The sequence below is a fragment of the Pinus tabuliformis genome, chromosome Q (assembly GCF_031772625.1).
Source record: "Pinus tabuliformis cultivar Carrire ecotype Pingquan chromosome Q, CPIR1, whole genome shotgun sequence".
NCBI classification, from domain to species: Eukaryota; Viridiplantae; Streptophyta; class Pinopsida; order Pinales; family Pinaceae; genus Pinus; species Pinus tabuliformis.
In genome coordinates, this window is record NC_142296.1 from 303,310,293 (window position 1) to 303,319,105 (window position 8,813).

Here is an 8,813-nt window from a genome sequence, read left to right on the forward strand (position 1 = left end):
CTATTTTTAGCAGTTTTTCGGGTCCTAATCTTCTGGAGCCATTTTGAGGCCCTAAACGATGTTTTTCAGGAAATATAGGAGCAACATGGATCCATGGACCGATGTTTCTCTTCCAAAAGTTGTTTTCCTCGGATATATCTTTCTAGCAAGATATTGTGCACATCAAATAGAGATCGTATGCCAAATTTACGACCCCGGGAAGTTTATGTACCAATTTACCCAAACGGGGCCCACAATTTGGCATTTCATCTTCTAGGGTTAGGTTTTTGGATGTTTAGGGCTTTCCATTGTTTCTCAACAATAAATAGGCATTCGAGCCTCATAGTAACACAGTTCAGAGGCATGTAGCCGCCACATCTCTTCTCAAAGATAAGCTACGATCGCCCTAGCTGGTTTATTTCCATTTCTATTTGTAATCATATTTCAGTATTTTACATTAATGAAATGAAGTATTATTTCTGCTGCATCTCTATCTTTATGGGTATTTCTGTATTTTTTGCATTCCTGTTTAAATCCGGATTAGAGGGCCGAGAAGCAATCTAAGCGGTCAAATATTAGGGGAATGTGCGGGATGAAGAAGAAAATGAATGAGGTTTAATAACATGAGGCGGAAAGTGATGGTGAGGTCAAAAGCTATGATGGATGTGACATATGTGGGGTGTCACAGTGAATGAATGGATAAAGTGTAAACATTTACGAAATAACATTGATATGGGTAATTTATGGTTAATTAAAAGCAATCATCATATGCACATGTATCCAATGTTCTAACTTAGGAAAAAAATCCTTCCGTGCTTCAATTGCATTTCATATTTATACCTACCCTTAACTTTCCTAACATTTTTTTACAATCTTAGTCACCCTAGTGCATTTAGACTAGCAACTCAACATTTTCCTTTTAATGATTAATCTACTTCTATCCCTTATTGCTTCCATTGGCTCAAGTTAAACTATTGAGCCAATTTTATTTGCTAGCTATCAACAAACAATTTAAATCTAATCCAATCATGATTAAATTTTACAATTGGATTGTATGAACTAGTGTCGCATTTAAACAATCTGCACACAACTTTTTATTTGCAAAAATAAAATTGACTAAGAGTAGTGGCATTTGGATTTGCAACACTTTCAAAATTTATTATTTTTCTTTTCTTTCTAATCTAACATTTTATTTTTGCCTTCCTTTTTTAGGGCATCTATTCTAACATTTTATTTGATATGGACTTATTCATCAAAATATCCCTAACATTTTTTGTGTCTTTATTCTTTTTGTCCATATCCTAACTTAACATTTTCTCAAAATATATTTTTTAAAAATGCTAACTTACCAAAACCAGATATTGCTACAACACCTATCATCCAGACTTAGACAAATTTCAGTTTCAATTGAACTCATTAGCGCCAAAAGCGCATGAGCGCACTTTGAAGCCTTGATGAGGGATCCTTCATTGTTCACAAGTGAGCCTTGAACCCCCCTTGAGAGTTGGGCGCAATCCTAAACTATGATTCCCCTTCCTTGTTTCCAATTGTGCCCTCTAAAAAGCACTAAGTCTTCCTTGAGTGCACTCCTTTGAATCGAAGAAGTTCACCCTCCTTGAGCATAGTAGCATAGCCTGAAGACTTGAATCTCAATCTTGCATCCTTCCCCAATCCACCACATGCCCTCTTGAACTTCTTGAGCACATGAGCACATCTGAAGGCACGAAACCCCAACCTTCAGCCTTCAAGAGTGCACCCTATGCCCTCCCTCAAGCCTCTTGAGCGCATGAGCATACCTCGAAGGCACAAAGCCTTAGTCTTTAGCTTTTAAGAGTGTTCCTTGTGCCCTCCTACTCTCCCTTTAGGGCACAATGAACTTTGGAAGCTCAAAGCCTTCCCCTTCATCCTTTAGATTTGTGTCATGCACCCTGCCTTAATTTTTTCTTCTTTTGGGTACATGAGCACATGCTAAAGCTCAGAAGCCTCTACTCTTCAACCCTTCAGCCTTTGAAAGTGTGCCATTCCACCCTGTAACCCATTTGACCCTTTTGAGCGCACCGAAAAGGCTTGAATAGAAAATATGCATGGATTATGGTAGAATAGGAGGCTTTTAGGCTGATAGTTACTCGTGATGAGTGGTTGTAGATACATGTATTTCAAAAACACCACTATAAGCACACACAAGGAAGATTGGGCAAGGAGAATAAGTAAAGGAAGCATGTAAAGAACAAAGAATACACTTAAATATTGATGATCGAAGTACTCTAGAGAATCCAAGACTGAAGACCTTTTGGAGGGTGAAAGCACCATGATCAGAAGATTTATAATGAATGAATACACAACTAGTAGCTATGTCACCATTGAAGCAAGTCGATGTCATTAGTCACTATTAGTCCCAATCATTAAAATAGTTACATGTCAAGTCTCATCACATGATGATGTGGAAGTCATGATGTATTATTGTAATCATTGTAAAATATAATATTGTCTGGAAGTCGAAGAGTCATGTATGAACTAAAGAGTCATGAAACTCCAAAAGACATGCAACATCAAAAGTTACATGTAATTCCAAAAGTCATTTGGAATGCTAAATGTTGTAGAAGTCCAAAGTTCACAAGAAGTTAGAAAGTCAAGAGTCATGAGGATGTGAAAGGTCATTCCTCAAGTTATAAATAGATCCTCATTTCTCATGTAAAGGAATTTTAACCTTGGCTTCTCCCACAAGACATTAGAGAGATAGAGTTAGTACTTTTGGGGAGCAAGTAGTGGCTCTAATGCTCCACTATTAGAGCTAGTGGTGTTCATTGCATTTATGTATCTTGGGACTTTTTCTTAATATTGAAGCCTTCTAGGCCAACACATTTTCACACATGGATTTTGAATGTTTCTAAGACTATTCTTTGAATGTTTATGGTTCATGTTTGTTCTTATTAGTAGCATATTAGTTGAACTATTTCGGTTACTCCAGTGCTCCTTGTCAGAAATGTGTTGTTATGTTTATAATGATTATCGCATCCTTGTGAACTATTTCACTTGATGTTAGATGAGACTTTTCTTTCATGTGCATTTCCATTAGGTTATTACTATTACTTCTCTCTCAGAGACACTTAATTCCCCCCCAACAATAAAACAACCTTGATACAAAATAAATTGAACATTCACAAGGCATACTAGCTTACTCATTCAAAAGCACAAACGTGCTTCTCTCTCGTGCTCACAGCTAAACCCAAGGCATATATTTAAGTAAATGGAAGTTGGGCCATATCACGGATGTGAATCCTACACCAAATGGTGTGAAGTCTAGTTGGGAACTTATGTCAGGGAGATCCCCTGTATGTTTGTTAGGTCCCAATAATACTAGTGATGCCCCCATTAATATTGTAGTTGTATCTCTTATTAATATTGTTGTGCCCCTATTGTCCCCATATTGTTATTACTGTGCCCCATAGAATCCCTCTATTGTTATTTTTGTGTCTTTATATTATTATTGTTAGGTCGGCTTGGTTATATTGTGACCCCTTAGACTCCTATATATAGAAAGGAGGTTTTGTCATTTGAATCATCCAAGAATTGTTCTTTTTTGTAATGTAAATGAGGTTTCCCCCTCGAAGAGGCTGAATTCTAAGGCGTTCAACTATCTTTTCTATCTTTTTGTGAGCTGGTTTCATAACATTTGGTATTAGAGCTTTGGATTCTATGGTTTCGTTGCTCCAAATAGCTCATCGTGAAATTTTTTCTATAACCTTTTTTCAGTGACATTTCAGAAGAAAAAAAAAACCCATTTGAGACGAAATCACACGAAACTTTGGATCCAAATTTCAGACCTTTTAGCACTATATTTGCAAACATATGATCTGAGGAAGTTGGTCTTCTTGCAGACTCCTGAATTACATTCCAAACAGGTGACCTGGGGAAAATCCTCATAACTTTCTCTCTGAACATCAGACTGAAATTTTGTAAGAAGGTACAGAAAGAGGACGGACTTTAGTTTCTTGTATATATTTTTCAGTGTCAAAGGTTGAAACAGTGACATGTGGAACTTCATACAAGTTTTCTCTTCTAGAAAAGTCTATAATCAGGTCATCTTGGGAGATTGTGCATAACTCTTCCTTGGAGAATCCAATTTGGATCAGACTGGTGGCGTTGGAAAGAGGACACAGAGGGATACTACAGATCACAATTTTAGAACTGGATGATCCGAAATTACAGAGATACATCAAATTCAATATCAAGCTCCTACAAAGTGAAAAAAGGTGTGTAGTTTCTTTTTTTAAATTTTTGCATAAGCTTGGTTTGAAAAATTAGTTTGAAGGAATTCAAAGGGCATAGTAAAGCATTATTATCAGTAATTCATGCCCCAAGGAAAGAAAATGCAAACACCTAGTAAGCAACTTGAAAGCTCTAACATGACTCATGAAGAAGAGGAAGAAATGCAACATGATATATCAAAATTACGAGACCAAGTGCAACAAGTGTCACTTGCACAAAAAGTAACAGAATCTAAGATGGATGGTTTAAAGAAAGATGTAGAAGCTAAGATGGATGGTTTAAAGAAAGGTGTAGAAGCTAATATGGATTGTTAAAGAAAGGCGTAGAAGCTAAGATGGATGGAATGGAAGCTAAGATGAATGGCATGGATGCTAAGATGAATGGCATGGACGCTAAAATGGATGGCATGGATGATAAGATGGAAGAATTGAAGATAAATTTGAATAAGTTGCTACAAGAAATGGTCACTAATGGTGAAAGGGTAGTAAAGAAAACTCATGATGAGAACAAAAGAAATGTTAATCTTGATTCCATAGACTCTACTGTTGGATCGAAGACCCACCATATTCCAAAAATAGATACGAGGAAGTTTGATGGCAAGGATCCCGTAACATGGATATTACAGATGGAGCAATTTTTCAATCTCAATAATGTGCAAAACACACAAAAGGTACGTATTGCAACTTTATATTTGGAACCAAATCAGTTTGTATGGTATCAATGGATTTGCTCTCGTAAACAAATTATCACTTGAGCAATTTTTACAGAAGAATTTACAGCACATTATGAGGATTCAAAAAACAACATTTTTTTAAGCCAATTGATAAGTCTCAAACAAAAGGGTTCAATAATGGAGCACATTGAGGAGTTCCAAAAATTGAACATAAGGGTAAAAAATATTCCAGAGGAGGATAGGATTGATGTGTTCATAGGGACTTTAAAGGATAATATCCAACATGATGTTCGCCTTTGGGAACCCGATTCATTAGAGAAGGCATTCAGATTAGCAAGAAAAATGGAAATCAAAATTATGGCAACCAGGAAGCATACCACTCACAACTATAAAGATGGAAGTGTTGTTTCCCCTAGACTTCCACAACCTATAAGGTTGACACCAACACAATTGGAAGAAAAAGAGAAAAAGGGATTTGTTACAGTTGTGATAGCAAATACACTAAAGGTCATAAGTGTGCTGAGAAGAAATTATTCTACATAGATTGTGAAGACGAAGAAGAAAAGGAGCAAGAAAGGTAAAAAGAAGAGGATCTACTCCAGGAACAAAGCCTAAATAAAGAAGAAATGAATCCGACCATATCTTGTAATGCATTGGCTGGAATTACCACTCCTCAAACCATCAAGATAGAAGGACAAATCAAGAAGAAAAAGGTAATAGTGTTGATTGATTCATGAAGTACCCACAAGTTTATTCATTGTAAGATAGCAAAAGAATTTAATTGCTTCCTATAACCAGCACCAGAGTGTCAAGTGATGGTTGTAAATGAAGGAATGATAAATTGCTCTGGAAAGTGTCATAATATCAAGCTATCCATGGGATAATATGTATTGAAAAGCCCAATGCTTTCCATTCCAATGGGAGGTGTTGATGTTGTACTAGAAGTCCAATGGCTACAATCCATTGGTACAATAGCTTTTAACTTTCAAGAACTTTTCATGAAATTTTATGCGGAAGGAAAGGAAGTTGAAATAAGGGGTATTGCAGGGAAACAGAGAAAGATAATAAGCTCTAACAGTATGACAAAGCTTCTAAAAAAGGAACAACGAGGTGTAATTGCACAATTGTGTTCGCTAGATGTTTCCACATCAAAATCATCTACTTCTCCAATCTCCAAAAAGTCTTGGACAATCATTCCAAGGTATTTGAGACTCCCAAAGGTCTCCCAACTATTCGTGATCATGATCATGCTATTCATTTGATTCTAGGAAGTGTTCCTCCAAACATCAGGCCATACAGATATCCCTATGCCCGAAAGAGTGAAATTGAACATATGGTTGCAGAAATGCTTGAGGCTGGTATAATTCAACCTAGCCAAAGTTCTTTCTCTGCTCTAATAGTATTAGTGCACAAGAAGGATGGATCATGGTGCATGTGTCCATATTATAGGGAGCTCAACAAGCTCACTATTAAAGATAAGTTTCCCATTCTTGTCATTAATGAATTATTGGATGAATTGCATGGATCAATTTACTTCACCAAGTTAGATCTTCATTCAGGATATCATCAAATCAGAATGAAGACTCAAGACATTCTGAAGACAACATTTAGAACTCATGAGAGTCACTATGAGTTTTTGGTAATGCCTTTTGGCCTTACCAATGCACCTTCTACGTTTCAAGGTTTGATGAATTCCATTTTCAAACCCTTCATTATAAAATTTGTGTTAGTATTTTTTGATGATATACTAATCTACAGCAATTCTTGGAAGGATCATGTTGAACACATTGATAGGGTGCTACAACTATTGGAGGAGAAACAATTATATGCAAAAAGATCAAAATGTTTCTTTGGAGTACAAGAGGTGGAATATCTGGGTCATATTGTATCTCATGAAGGAGTTAAGGTAGACCCTAGCAAAATTAAAGCCATTAAAGAATGGGAAATCCCCACATCCATAAAGCATTTGTGAGGATTTCTCGGGTTGACAAGGTATTATCGCAAGTTTGTTAAGAATTATGGGAAAATAGCAGCACCTCTAACAACATTGTTGAAGAAAGATGCATTTTCATGGACTCCAAAAGCAACAAAGGCCTTCAAATATCTTAAAGAGGCAATGTGCCAAGCACCGGTGTTAGCTACACTAGACTTCCCAAAAACCTTTATTATGGAATATGATGCTTCCGGAAATGGAATTGGTTCTTTTTTAATGTAAGATAAAAGACCCATTGCTTTCAAAAATCATCCAATCAAGAGAAAGTATTTACACAAAGCTATTTGTGAGAAGGAAATGTTGGCAATACTACATGCACTTAAGAAATGGCGACCCTACCTAATGGGAAGACACTTCAAGGTAAAAACAGATCATGATAGCCTTAAATACTTTTTAGAAAAAAGATTATCCTCTGAAGAACAACAAAAATGGGTCACAAAGATGTTGGGTTATGACTTTGAAATCATATACAAAAAAGGGAAGAAAAATTTTGTGGCAGATGCACTCTCAAGAAAGGATGAGGATGTGGAAGCATTGTTGTGTGCCATTTCTATTATCCAACTAGATTGGATAAACGAAGTAAGGGAGGAATGGAAGAATGAAGAAGAACTGTGGGAACTTATTCGAAAGTTACAACAAGATTCTAGTACATCTAATACATTTAGCTGGAAAAATGATTCATTATGGTACAAAGATCGCTTATACCTCTGTAATAATTCCCAACTCAAACAAAAGATTCTTCTAGAATTGCATGCTTCTCCCTTAGGAGGGCACTTAGGATTTTTAAAAACTTACCACAGGGTTAAGAAGGAATTTTTTTGGGATGGCCTTAAATTGGATATTGTGGTGGAATGTTTGGTATGCCAACAAAATAAAGCTGAAACAATTAAGACACTAGGTCTATTACAACCTTTATCCATTCCAAGCCAACGTTGGGAGGAGGTTTCAATGGATTTTATCACAGGTTTACCCAAGTCTGAGGGAAAGAATGTCATCATGGTGGTAGTTGACAGACTTACCAAGTATGCACACTTTTGTGCATTATCACATCCATTTAAATCCAGTACAGTTTCTACGGCATTTATGGAAATAATTCAAAAGCTACATGGAAACCCAAAGATTATTGTAAGTGATAGAGATCCCATTTTTACAGGAAATTTTTGGACAGAATTATTTTCTTGTCTTGGTACTCAGTTAGCTCATAGCTCATCTTATCATCCTCAATCTGATGGGCAAATGGAGATAGTAAACAAATGTTTGGAAGGATATCTTCGTTGCTTTGTGTCTAATAAACAGACACAATGGGTCAAATGGTTGCCTCTGGCTGAATGGTGGTATAACACTTCCTTCCATACTGCAACAAAATTGACCCCATTTATGGAACTTTATGGATATCAGCCACCATCCATAACATCAAATTTAAGAGAAAATTCTAAGGTTCAAGCAGTGGAACATCACATCAAGCATCAACAACAAGTTCTCCAACTCTTAAAGGATAACCTCGTGTTGGCATAGAATAGAATTAAACAACAGGCAGATCAATGTCGCAGTGAAAGAAGTTTTGATGTAGGTGATTGGGTATTCCTACGGCTACAACCATATAAACAAATGTCCCTCAAGCAAGCTAAGAAGGATAAAAAGTTGTCACCAAAGTATTATGGTCCGTACAAGGTGTTGGAAAAGATTGGTACTATGGCATGCAAATTGGAGCTTCCTACAGCTTCTCAAGTGCACCCAGTTTTCCATGTTTCATGTTTAAAGAAGGTTATAGGTGACAAGCTCCCAGTTCAAACAATATTGCCAGAACTTGATGAGGAAGGAAAAAATATATTGGAACCAGAAGCAATCATAGAAACAAGAACTCGACAACTACGAAATCGATCCATTTCAGAGTATCTC